General features: G+C 39.2%; 1 long non-coding RNA gene across 1 annotated transcript in view; it reads left to right on the top strand.

Moving 5' to 3' along the window:
- LOC144304851 (uncharacterized) overlaps positions 1-11,654 on the top strand; it is a 131,356-nt gene extending 119,702 nt beyond the window's left edge. Inside the window, exon 7 of the long non-coding RNA XR_013371845.1 lies at positions 11,424-11,654. This is a non-coding gene — a long non-coding RNA (uncharacterized LOC144304851). The remainder of the gene's footprint in view (positions 1-11,423) is intronic.
- The last annotated feature ends 2,464 nt before the right edge of the window (positions 11,655-14,118 follow it).

The following is a 14,118-nucleotide window of genomic DNA, read 5'->3' as shown; positions in this document are numbered from 1 at the left end:
ATCCCGGGAAAAGAAATTTTCACTTCTTTTTTTTTTTATAAGATGTATTTACTTATTTGAGAGAGAGAGAGAGAGAGTGAGAGAGAAGGGAAAGGCAGAGAGACTGAATTTTCAAGCGGACTCAGCACTGAGTCCGTTGCAGGGCCAAGGTCCCACAACCCAGAGACCATGACTCCAGACGAAACCAAGTATGGTACATCTAACCAACGAGCCACCGGGGCGCCCCAAGAAATTTTCACTTCTGAAATTTGAGTGTGATAAAGCTATGATAATATTGAATGTTGGGCAGCCCAGGTGGCTCAGCGGTTTAGTGCCGCCTTCATCCCAGGGCCTGATCCTGAAGACCCGGGATCAAGTCCCACATCGAGTCCCACATCAGGCTCCCTGCATGGAGCCTGCTTCTCCCTCTGCCTGTCTCTGCCTCTCTCTCTCTCCCTCTCTCTCTGTCTCTCATGAATAAATAAATAAAATCTTTAAAAAATAATAATAATATTGAATGTTGATATATATTTCAGTTAAACTAAAGAAATTCACTAAGTTCTGATCAAGTATGAACAAAGATGTTTACCTGAAGTAATTATACTCGTAACTTATTTTTTGAGAATTTTTGGATCTAAATTGTGTCATAAATCAGACATAAGGAATCCAAAAGTGGCAAATATCAGTTCATGGTCTTCCTTTGAGGTACCCAGGAGTGTTTTCAACTCGATGTTACGTATCTCTCTTCCTGCTCCCAGCAGACCATCAAATTAGCACACCAGTTTCTAGTGAGCATCTGAATTCTAGGATTACCATCTTGGCTCATGGATCTTGGCACAAGGTGAGAGATTTCCGCTGGAAGTACATCCACTGATCCTGGCAGTTAGCTCCCCATCATGGTACTCTCCCTTACCATGTCCCATCACGGAGTCTGAAAGCCTGAAAGTGAGCTCCATGTTGTATTGTTAACCTTCCTACCCTTTTTAGTTTCCATTATGACTGATGCATCATTGTCTGGCCAACACGGACCTGTTCCCTGTGGGAGCAATGTATGGGAAGTCTGAACACTATCATGATTTACGTGATGCTGGTCCTTTTGTCTATCACAAAATAGACTGCAGACAGCCAGCAGCAAATTGCCATCCTACACATCGCTTCGAAGGGGTCTGGATAGTTGGGTACAGCTTCCAGAAATTTAGCCAAATAAATCTGTAGTATTCACCCATCATCAAATGGACCTTCTGGAATCACATGGCTCCTGGATACAATCTCTCTGGATAGCAGAAATAAGGAATGTTTAGGGAAGAATATATTTTTGTTACTCTCCAAAAGAAAAGGCCCGCTGCAGTAGGAAGAGCTGTGGAACATCCATTTTCTCCCCAGTCTACACATAAAAGATTCCTATATGTAAAACACCTGTAAAGCATGGAGTTTCTAACGTGTTTATGGTAAGTCCTCTGCCCAGTACATTGCTTGTCCCATCATGATCCTGAGCAAACATATTATAACAAATGAAAGCCTACCGTCCGTAGACCTGGTATCTGAACACCACTGAACACATTTTGTAGCCCTGGAAATCTTGCTTCTCTTTTTCTTTGATGTTGCCCATGGGAGAATGAATTCCAAGATGCCAAGCTAGGAACAGGTTCAGGTTGGTGTATCATGTTCATCATAGAAATTTCCTAGGGACAAGAAAGACTTTTTAAATTGCTTAAGAATATAGTTAGTTTTACCAGGACCACACGAGACTATATTGTCCCTGCAAGGGAGAATAAAAATAAAACATCTAATGAAAAAGGACAGAGAGAAAGATAACAGAGGCTTCCCCAAGGAGGCAGACCTCAGTTCATTTCATTCCTTCTGCTGCATGAGTGAGGAGAAAGTACCAAACGGGAACAAAATATCTGAGTGTTTTGAGCAGAGGTCCATGTCAGCTCACCATATGGAAGCAAGGAGGAGGAAAAAAGGCATGCTTTTAATCATAGTGACCCTGCCTAGAGGTAATTGCAGACCAATAAGTTTCTTGAAGTCTAACCAGAGTGTCAACTCCTCCTCCCTGGAGAGATGGCATTGAGATTTCCCTTTTTCCTTTTATAGCTTACAGAGCACAAATTTCTTATCTAAGCAACTAGATTTCAATCCTGGATTGGCTTTGACTGACACCGTCTCCACATCTATGCTGTCCCCCTACCCCGTCTGAGTTGGGTCCTTGCTGAAACCACTCACACTGCTGGCCTGAGCATATCTGGGCAGGCACCAACATCAGAACTGATGGAATTCTCTGTCTCTTCCAGAAACCACCTGCTGGTTCTTGTCAGAGGCTATGGGCCCAATGCCCTCACCAGGGCCATCGGCCACCTTGTCTCTTGAATTCCGCCTTTTCTAACCCCCTAGACACAGAAGGGAGAGTTTCATCTCTGGTTTAAAATTTCTTTGGAGGGGGCACCTGGGTGGCTCAGTGGTTGAGCGTCTGTCTTTGACTCAGGGTGTGATCCCAGGTCCTGGAATCGAATCCCACATGGAGCTCCCTGGGAGGAGCCTGCTTCTCCCTCTCTCTCTCTCTCTCTGTATTTCTCATGAATGAATGAATGGATGGAATAAATAAATAAATAAATAAATAAATAAATAAATAAATAAATAAAATTTCTTTGGAGGGATCCTATAGTGACTGGCTAGTCATCTCTTTCACACTGATGGAGATGGGGCTTTACCCTAGACCCTCCTTCTCAGGCCCTTTGGGGATTGCTGAAACCCTTTGTTGGTGAATTGTGAAGGCTTTGAAGGAACATCTGCTTCTTCAGCCAGTTGCATTCACCTCACTCCTCTTAGCATATGTTCTCTCTCCTATCAGCATTGTGCCAGGGTCAAACAGAATTTCTGACCTTCAGATTCAAAGTTTATACCTCTGTTGGATCATCCACTCAGTGGCTGGTTTTTATCTTTTGGAAACCCCAAACTCTCCACTCATGTGCCTGGCAAAGATGGCAGGCAAGTTCAAATCTCAATGAATAATCTCATCTTTACCTACTCTATCAGGTCTGCCCATTGCCCAGAATCTCTTAGATGACTCATCTTGTCCAATAATAATGACAGATAATTTTCTCTCTACAGGCCTTGGTGCGAGGGGTGTGTGTGGGGGAAATTCTCACAGGCACTAATAAAGAAAGTGTAACAATAATACCAGGAAGACCATCAGATCATAATGGAAACTGAAAAATAGGATAAGATCAAGCAACAGACAAAAATGAAGGTCCTTAAATTGTGGTGGAGCTCAATCTCTTTCCAAAAAAAATAATACAATCAAACATCCTATGAAAAATCTTTTTTTTTTAAAGATTTTACTTATTTATTCATGATAGACACTGAGAGAGAGGCAGAGACACAGGCAGAGAAAGAAGCAGGCTCCCCAAAAGGATCCCGATGTGGGACTCGATCCCAGATCTCAGGATCAGGACCTGAGCCGAAGGCAGATGCTCAACCGCTGAGCCACCCAGGCGTCCCTCCTATGAAAATTCTTGAATCACAAATAAAGACTTAGAAAATCTGTATGGTAGCGAGCTCTTCAAAAATAGTTTCCTGCCTGGCACATGTTCATGCATCAGGATAACCACTAGCTCCTGTCTGATGAACTAACGCAAAGGTGTGGGGATGATTACAGCCGCAAGAATTGCTGGAAGGATATACAGACATTCAGCTTCAGATAATGTGGCATCTCCAGGGGATACTGGAAAAAAAATCAATGACAGCTCTTCTTGAGAAAAGATTTCGAGTAGAGGACAAAGTTTAAAGGACGGAGTTATGCACAGTAATAGGGACTATGAAGGTGGTGTTTGCCATACGTTTTAAAAAGAACATATTTGGGAAGAAATGCTTTGGGAGCACTACTGTTACACAAAATGGCCACAATCTTTGGCATAATTAGTTAGTGATAGGTCCTGTTAGGGAACCATTTCTGCTCCATCTTTCCGCCCAAAACACACAAGTGCACTGAGTAGCAAAGGTTCATATTTCATGGTTCTCAAATTGGAAGTAGTGATGAAATTTCCAAGGATAGTGCATAAATAATCCGATTGGTCTTATTTGAAGGATCAGAACAGCACAGTCTGCTGAATTACTTCTTCATCGGATACATCCCATTTAATAACTGGAAGATTGTATTATTGTTCTTAATTATTCACCACATTTCCTATAAGAGAATGATATATCCTACACGTTTCCATGTGCTTGCAGTCCCTTTATAGGGGAGACACATACTTCCTCACTTACTAACACTAGGTTTACCCATGTGATTTGTATTGGCCAATGAAATGTGAGACACAGTTGACATATAGCATCTAAATAGAAGCTTAGGAGCCCTGGGTGGCTTGGTCTGTTGGGCATCTGCCTCCCCCTCGGGTCATGATCCCAGGACCCCGGGATCGAGCCCCGCATCAGGCTCTCTGCTTGGTGGAGAGCCTGCTTCTCCCTCTCCCTCTGCCTCTGCCTGTCACCCCCCCTGCTTGTGCTCTCACACTCTGTCAAATAAATAAATAAAATCTTTCAAAAGTTAAAAAAACAAAAACAAAAACCAGAAGCTTAGGAGCCATTGCATGGTTCAGCCATTATAATCTTTACACTCTGCCATAATAATGAGTGTCCTAAATAGGTGTTGCTTGTTCATCCTGTTCAACCTGGATCCCGAAACAAGCACACATTGAGCAGAGAGAGCCACAGCTAGCCCATTCCATGAGCGACAAATAAACCTTTGCGGTTGTAAGCCAATAAGACCTGTGCGTGCTTCTTACTGCAACATAAACTAGCAAAAGCTCATCTATACAATAACCATGCAGATTAGCACAGTAGCTATCCATTAACCGTATTTGTCAACTATGCAATCTATGTAAAATCCGGATGAAGTGCTCAGGTCCAAATGGCTTAGATAAAAACATGCTTCACAAAGAAATGTAATTGATGTTAATCTTAATTTTCTACCTAGGACTTTTCCACTTATTTGGAAGGTTGATAAAAAACATGTTGTTGACATAATATATCCAGCTTCCCCATGTTCATTAAAAAGATTTTCACTGTGCTCAAATTAAGACTGTTATCAGCTTGTCTCTCCAAATAAAATCCATGTGCTTACTTTTAAGGGAATCGTCATTTTTGGTCAAAACATTACTAATTCCCAGAGTATTGTATAGAGTGAGAAATCAATTTACATTTATGAGTTTGTATAAACAATTCAGCTGATCTTCAACATTCCCAACAGCATTACAAGCAAAATAATATATTAGAAGAGAGCACAGAAGCACTAGGAACCGGACAGTTTTCTATGGGATTTTATAGCTAATGAAGCTCCACACCATAATAAGTTTATCTTTCAGTTATATTTTACCCGGAGAATCCAATTTTTACAATTTCTAGGCTTGACATCTTTAAGGCCAAATGCTGTAGCCTCACTTTTGAAGACAGAAATTATTTCAAATTCTGTATCTACACAATGTCACAATGATTGGTCAAATCTATGAAAATGTTCAGTAAATCAGTTGCTTGATAAATGTTGGCACAAAGTGAATCCCAAGGACTGGAAAACGAGGCCACATTCCTCATTTCTGACCTTGATCTTATATTTAGAAATATCTTTGCCTCCTTGTGATTGTAAAGAGATACATCATTTACTTCTGGGTTCTCATATTGGGGACAAATAAAAAAACTTTGGGAAGTGCATTCAGGCCTTGCATAGAGGGGGCTATCTGCCCATTAGCTTCACTTAGGGCGGCAGAACCACTAAGACAGGTTGGGCTTTACCATCTGAGTATCCTAGTAGCCATGTCCTCCTGGCTCTGGTCTGTTCCTTGTCAGGCTCCCTTCTCAGTGGGAAGTCGGCTTCTTCTTCTCCCTCGCCCCTCCCCCTGCTTGTGTTCCCTCTCGCTCACTTTCTCTCTCTCTCTGGTAAATAAATAAATAAATAAATAAATAAATAAATAAATAAATAAAATCTTAAAAAAAAAAAGACATTTATATTCAGTGCCTGTCCAATCAGTCTTACCTGGCCTCATTTTTTTCTTTTCTTTAGGAAAGAAATATCATACTTACCAAATGGGGGAGCTTGACTCAGCCTCTAGGCCAGACACGTTTTCTAATACTTCTACTATGTTTAACAATTCAGTCAGTCGCAGACAAGAAACCTAGACATCAGCCCCCTTTAACTCCCCTGCAAGTAAACCAGCACTTTGTCCTATTGCTGACATGTATTTCACTTCGACATACGTTGCAAACTCCACATTACATTATTTTGCTGTAACAGTCAATTATCTTTTTAAAAGATTGAAATAATAAGAAAAAAACCTAACACATTTACCTACATTGTTACCACTTTCAATGCTCTTGATTCTTTTTGAACTTTCAGTTGTTTTTTTTTTTTTATTTTATTTATTTACTCATGAGAGACACAGAGAGAGAGAGGCAGAGACACAGGCAGAGGGAGAAGCAGGTTCCATGCAGGGAGCCCCATGTGGGACTCGATCCTGGGACTCCAGGATCAACACCCTGGGCTGAAGGCGGCACTAAACTGCTGAGCAACCCAGACTGCCCCTTTTTGTATTTTCATATTTCTGCCTAAAAGATTTTCTTTAACATTTTTCACAATGTAGATAACACTGGGATCAATTCTTTCATCTTTTTAATGTCTGAAAAAGTCTTCATTTTTGCCTTCATTTTTAAAAGATATTTTAGTGTAGTATCTCTAAGACAGCTTTTTGTTTCAGTACTTTAAAGATGTTGATTTTTAAATTTTTTTTTCACTGTTTATTGTTTCTGTCAAGAAATGCTCTGTCATCATTATCTTTGTTCCTCTGTACATGTCACATCTTTTTTTTTTTCCTCTCTGGTTGCTTTTAGTATTTTCTCTTAATAACTTATTTTAAGTAATTTGATCATGATGTTGCCTCGGTGTTTTCTTCATGTTTCTTGTGCTTGGGGTTGAACTTCTTGGATCTAGTTTGTATTAAATTTGGGAAAATTTTGGCTTTTTATTTTTTCAAAGACTTTTTTTCCTGTCACTCCCACCCCTCTTTCTGTCAGGGCTCCAATTACACGTCTATTAGGCCACTTGAAGTTGCCCCACAGCTCACTGATGCTGTTCCTTTTGTTCCCCCAGACTCGCTTTTGTCTGAGTTCATTGTGTGTAGTTTATATTGCCATGTCTTCAAGTTCATTTGTTTTTTCTGCAACATCCAACCTGTAATTAATCCTATCCAGTCTATTTTTTCATCTCGGTCATTGTTTCATCTCTACGAATTCAATTTGTGTCTTTTTCAGATCTTCGATGTCTCTACTTAACATATTCAATCTTTCCTCTAGTTCAGGGTTTCTCAACCTCAGCACTACTGACATTTTGGGGCGAATAATTCTTTGCTGTGGAGGCTGTCCTGTGCACTGTAGGATGGTGAGCAGCAACCTTGGCTTCTACCTACTACTTGCCAGTAGCACCACTTCTGTCAAATTGTGACAACCAAATTGTCTCCAGACATTGCCAAATGTCACTTAGGGGGCAGGAGGGAGGATCACTCCTCTATTGAAAACTACTACTAGATTTTGCAACATATGCAATACAGTTGTGGTAACTATTTCAATGTCTTCGCCTACTGAATTCTATCATCTGTGTCATTTCCCCCCATTTCTATTGATTTTTCTCCTTATAATTTTCCTGCTTCTTCACATCTTAGAGTTTTTAAATTATTATATTAGATACACTTTATTATTTACATTGTGAATTCTACTTTCTTGGGTGACGGGTATTCTTATATTCCCATAAATAAGTTGTGCTTCAGGTACAACTTATTTATAGGATGCAATTGACCGTTATTCTACAGAAGAGATGATTCCAAACATTAAATTTTGTTCTCTGTAAATATTGATCAGTTTTTAATCTACTAACAAATTAATGTCAGCATTCATGAATGCTGTCATATGTGTTTGTTCTTTGGATTCTTCTTTAAAAGAATTTTAACCTCTTACTGTTTCCCTCATTAACTAACAAATTAAATAAAATCTTTGACATGTATTTTTTAATACTTGTGTGACAGTCATGATTTTGTCTTATTTGTAAAAGTATCTTTTATTAGTAGCATATATAAATTATTATAATGTGCATGATTATTATTATTATGTTTGAGAGGATTTGGAGAACACATCAAACTGTCTTTTGGAACAAAGTACATTTTTGCTAAGTCCTGGCTTGGTTTCAAATTCTCTATGACAAATGTGGCTAGCCACCTATTTTTGTAAATAAAATTTTGTTGGCACACAGCCACTCATTCATTTACACATTGTCTCTGGCTGAATTGTACTATAAAAGCAGACTTGAGAGTTGTTACAGAGACCATATGACCCAGAAGCCTAAAATGTTTACTCTCTGGTCCTTGATAGGAAAAATTTGTTGGGGGCTCCTGGGTGGCTCAGTGGTTAAATGCCTGCCTTCGGCTCAGGTTGTGATCCTGGGGTCCTGGGATGGAGCCCCCCCATTAGGTTCCCCACAGGAAACCTGCTTCTCCCTCTGCCTCTGCCTCTCTCTGTCTCCCATGAATAAATAAATAAAATCTTTTAAAAAAGGAAAGAAGTTTGTTGACTCCTGCTTTCTGATTTGACACCAACCTGCTTTACTATATTAACTGCAGATGAAATTCTATTACTTATTTGAGATTGTCAGGTTTTTTTCTGTACCTCCAAATAGATGTGCAATGTTATTTGCAGAGTAGAGGAAGCTTCTGCATTTTACGAAACTAAACAGCATAGTGTTTACTATCTCCCACTGGCCTTGAAGTAAGAGTGCAGGAGGTTTGAAACCATACTCCCTCTGCTAGGGCTGAGAGCCCTTGATCAGTCGGCTTAGTCTTTAACCTTCCCAAGCCTCCATAAGGAAGGAATAATGATATTTCATATGGTGGTTATAAGGATTAAATGAGCTGCTATTTGCAAAGAGCTAATGCCTGGAACACAGAAATTTATGTTGTTATTGGCTATAGGCAAGCTTTGGAAAGCACAGAAAAATAACACCTGGGCCTATTTTTGTAACCTTCTAAAGTCTTATACCTGTTTCCAGACTGCCTGACTTTAAGATTTTCTCCATTATTCCCATGAAATTTCCCCCTTCTCCTAACTCAAGAGGTAAAGCACTTTGAAAGCTGTGTCTGGTTACTCCAAGGAGAAACCTCACTAAGGTATCCCTAGCACAATCCCATCCTTGTTATGGTAGCCTGATAGCAAAAAATGGCCTCAATTCCTCTCTTCCCAGTATCCATGCCTCTTATGATATGACTTTGAGCTTCTCCCATCCTGAGGTGGAATCTATTTTCCCTACTTCTGAAACTCTACTGGACTTGTTGCTTGCTTAACCAATACAACGCAGCAGAAGTGAATGTGTCTGTTCTGAGCTGAGAACTCAAGTAGCCTTCCATGCTTTTGTTGGTGCTTTTGAAAATCTGCTTTCACATGATGGAAAAGCAGGGTTAGCCTGCTAGGGAACGAGTGTGCAGGAATAAGTCACCTTCTCCGTGACCGTCCTAGTCCAATTAGCTCCAAGCTGACCTGCCAGCTGATCACAGATTCAGGTGAACCCAGATGAGACCAACAAAGCCCAGCTCAGAGCAGCAGAACTACCTAACTGAACCATAGATTCATGAGCAAAAATACATATTTATTGTATGCCAAAATAAATAATATCTGATCATTTCTATTATTGGAATCTTGGCTACTTGATGGTTGCTATCTGCTGTTATTCTCTCAGAGAGTGTTGAGCATCCGTATCCAACATATTAAAACAGAGTGTTCATCTGAAAATGTGGTCCTAACTCAGCCCTGTTGTGACAGGACATTGGTGAAATGATCAATTCAGATACATGTTCAAGTGGAGAATTTCCTCTGAAAGAATTGGACCAAATTCACAGCCTTTGACCACAAAGATTATGTAACAGTATTATGAGAACTTTTAAAGAAAAGATTGTAAATACTTGTTCCTACTACAAGACCAATTCTTATGATGGGGCCATTATTAGAACCAAAAGGTTTGCATGACAAAAGGATTTATGAGTTCCCACTGGTTAGCCTCCTGTTTGGAAACGGTAGTTAAGAGAACAAACTCTGAGTACTGCTAGAGAACGCACTGTTCTTTCCAACTGTAACAAGAAGTAGCATGATTATATTATGGTACTTTTTCCCAAAGCAGCGAAAAAGGGAGTAAAATTCTCTTTGGGTCTCTGGTATTTCCCTTGTGATTCTAAGACAGACTATGCCTTTGCCTCTTCCACTGTACTAAAACTCTGTCATCCTGCGTCACTTAAGCCAACCATTTAATTGCTCTGGGCCTCAGTTTCCTCAACTGTCATATGAGGTTATTTGATTATTTCTCAGATCTCTTCTATCCCTGTCAATTTCAGGTACCTATTTTTTTTTCTTAACAATTGTTGTTCTTACACATCCAGCATTTATTTCCTATCTATTCTGTGTCAGGCATTTTACTAGTCACTGGTAAATGATTCACGGCAGTGAATAATGAGACATGCCCTCTGCTCTCACATTAATAATGATAACAAAAATGATAGCAAGCATATCATTAACAACTGATACCATCCTACATTATAGGTTCTGAAACACTTTCAGGATTTTTACATCTGACCTTTAGTGTAATGCTGTTAACTGGTTAGAATAAGTATCATCATCCGCATTTTACAGATGAAGAAACTGAGACTCAGAAACATTCAGTAATTTAGCCAAGGCTATAAGGAACCCATATTACCATCTAGGATTTAGAAATTTCGATTCTGGTTATTTACAAATAAAAATTCTATTGTGAAATATTTCAAACATACTAAAATATAGTAGGATGATAAATCCCATATACCTATAAACCCGATTTTAAAATTATCAATATTTTGGCCATATTTCCTTCATTTTCCTCTACCCCACCAGTGTTTTTCCTTGCAGAACTGTTTTAAGCAAATCCAACAGGGATGCCTGGCTGGCTCAGTTGGAGGAGCATAGGACCCTTGATCTCGGGATTGAGTGGAGCCCTACATTGTGTGTAGAGATTGCAAAAAAATAAATAAACAAAAAAAGTTAAGTGAATCCCAGAGATCATATTATTTCATCTCTTCACAATCTCAATATAAATTTTTAAAAAGATTTTATTTATCTATTCATGAGAGACACACACACAAAGAGAGAGAGAGTGAGAGAGAGAGAGAGTCAGAGACACAGGCAGAGGGAGAAGCAGGCTCCACTCAGGGAGTCCGACGCAGGACTCAATCCCGGGTCTCTAGGATCACGCCCTGGGCTGAAGGCAGGCGCTAAACCGCTGAGCCACCCAGGCATCCCTCAGTATAAATTTTTTAAAAAGAGAGTTATTTTAACATGACCACATGCCATTTTCACACTTACCAACATCGATAATACTTTGTCTCATTTAGATATAATCCTGGATGTTCAACTGGATAGAACGAAGTTTACAAATGGAGTATAAACTTGTCTCAGCACAGCAAGTTCTTGGTTTCCAGATCATCCCTCTTCCCCCAAAACACTCATTTTGTGGTAGGGTACACTATTTGCCCTCCTGTGTGTCATCTCCCCCTTTCCCTTGGTTACAGATTTTTTTTTTAGCTAGAGACATGGCCATGAGGAATAAAGACTACTTCCCAGTCTTCTTTGCACCTGGATGTGAGTAAATTCTACTATATGAGGTCTTAACTGAAGTGTTGAGTTTAGCTCCTGGGAAGTTGTTGTTAAGGGGAGGGAATATGTTTCCTTTGCCTTTCCTTCTTCTTCTTTTTTTTTTTTTTTTAATGTATTTTATTTATTCCTGAGAGAGAGAGAGAGAGAGAGAGAGGCAGAGACACAGGCAGAGACGGGCTCCATGTAGGGAGTCTGACGCAGGACTTGATCCCAGGTCTCCAGGATCAGGCCCCGGGCTGAAGGTAGCACTAAACCTCTGAGCCACCAGGGTTGCCCCTTTGCTTTTCCTTCTTTTTGCTGACCAGAATGTCGAATCAGTAGCTGGAACTTAAGCATCTTGATCTTTAAGACTGTATACTGAGTAGGTGAGATATCAAGAGAGGAGCTGAGGGAACCCTGGGTGGCGCAGCGGCTTAGTGCCTGCCTTTGGCCCAGGGCGTGATCCTGGAGACCCGGGATCGAATCCCACGTCGGGCTCCCGGTGCATGGAGCCTGCTTCTCCCTCTGCCTCTCTCTCTGTGTGACTATCATAAATAAATAAAAAATTAAAAAAAAAAAAAGAGAGGAGTTGAATCCCTGATCAGGTTTAGTTTAGGTTTTTTCTTTTTTTAAGATTTTACTTATTTATTCATGAGAGACACACAGAGAGAGGCAGAGACCCAGGCAGAGGGAGAAGCAGGCTCCATGCAGGGAGCCTGATGTAGGACTCGATCCCAGGACAGGACACCAGGATCACGTCCTAGGCTGAGCCACCCAGGGATCCCACCTTATCAGTTTGTTTGTTTGTTTGTTCGTTTGTTTTTCCACCATATCAGTTTAGAAGTAAACTTCTATTTTCTAAACTTCAAGCCAATACATTTATCTTGGTTTCTCGTTGTTTTGACACATGTAACCAAATGAATCGGAACTTATTCACATTTCTGTTACTTCTTTCTCTGTTTCTCCATTATGGTGGAGTTAGGCATATAGCAAAAATGGGTTAGCTCTGAGCTAATGTCTCCTCATCTGATATAACTATTAACTGAAATGGATTACATTCAACTTAATGTTTTAAAGTGATAGACCGTCAGCTTCCAAAATTCCTTTCCCTTGGGTCTGTTCTTGCTATATAATCAACATCTTTTCTGCCTTCTTACTTGATAGGTTATCCAAATATACCAATGGTTTGGTTCTTAAAAGAGGTGTTTTGTTCATAAAGTTTGCAGAAAGGACTTGGAGAAGGGTGGAAAAGGCCAGAACTGTTGAATTTATAACAAGCATTGGATACTGAAATCAAACCCCGCCTCATGATCCGTCTCAGATCTCTGAAAATGCATCCCTGATTTCAGAGCTAGTCTGGGTGAGCTAAAGTGAGCTGTCACAATTGATGTAGTTATTATCAGAAGATCACAGTATATGTACAGAAGTTCAAATACTGTAAACATTGTCAACAGTTCTACATTTAAAAGATTTCTTATGTAATTTTACAGCTAGTAAATCAACCCCTGATGACACAGTGAAAGAGGACCAGGATATTAAAGCATTTAAACATGGGTTTTTAATTTGTTAACCAAACATTAGGACATCTCCTCAGTCTCTTTTAACTGCAGGTCTTTATATATATATATATATATATATATATATATATATATATATATATATATTTATATATTTATATATTTATATTTATATATGACTGCAGGTCTTTTATATATATATTTATAATATATATTTTATATATATATTTATAATATATATATATTTTTTATAATATATATTTTATAAAAGACCTGCAGTGACAAAGAAAATTATTTAAATTATTAAAGTTTCTTTCAAAGATGTAGGCTGATTTCCAATAGTCCAAACCTCTGCATTATATAATCAAATAGAAGCTAATTAAAAAAAAAGCCCAGCTGAGTAATTGAGCATTATTTTTCCTATTATCAACAGTCCTCTATTAAAGCAGTCTGTCAAATTTTATTTTATTTTTAAAGATTTTATGTATTTATTCATGAGAGACACAGAGAAAGGCAGAGACATAGACAGAGGGAGATGCAGGCTCCCTGAGAGGAGCCTGATGTGGGACTCGATCCCAACACAACGCACCAAGCCAAAGGCAGACGCTCAACCACTGAGCCACCCAGGTCCCTGTCAAATTTTATTTTAAAGAGATGTGAATAATGGAGTTATTATATCAATATTCTCATTCTTCATTGCAGTGTTTTGAGCCAAAACAGAAACTTCCATAGGTATAGAAATGTCTGGACCTGAGGTTGTTTATCTGCTGATGAGAAATTTAAAGAATTGAAAAAAAAAAAAGAAATTTAAAGAATTGTAATGTACTTACTAATTGTGCAGGTGAAAGCAAAATATTAAAACACTGCAAATTTTACACTTCTATGAAACTAGTGAAAAATAATCCCTAATAAAGAAAGCATAGGGAAAAAAATAAAA

The sequence above is a fragment of the Canis aureus genome, chromosome 34 (genome assembly GCF_053574225.1).
Source record: "Canis aureus isolate CA01 chromosome 34, VMU_Caureus_v.1.0, whole genome shotgun sequence".
Classification (NCBI taxonomy): Eukaryota; Metazoa; Chordata; class Mammalia; order Carnivora; family Canidae; genus Canis; species Canis aureus.
Note: the sequence above shows the minus strand (reverse complement) of the source record. Positions and strands in the feature narration are given on the sequence as shown.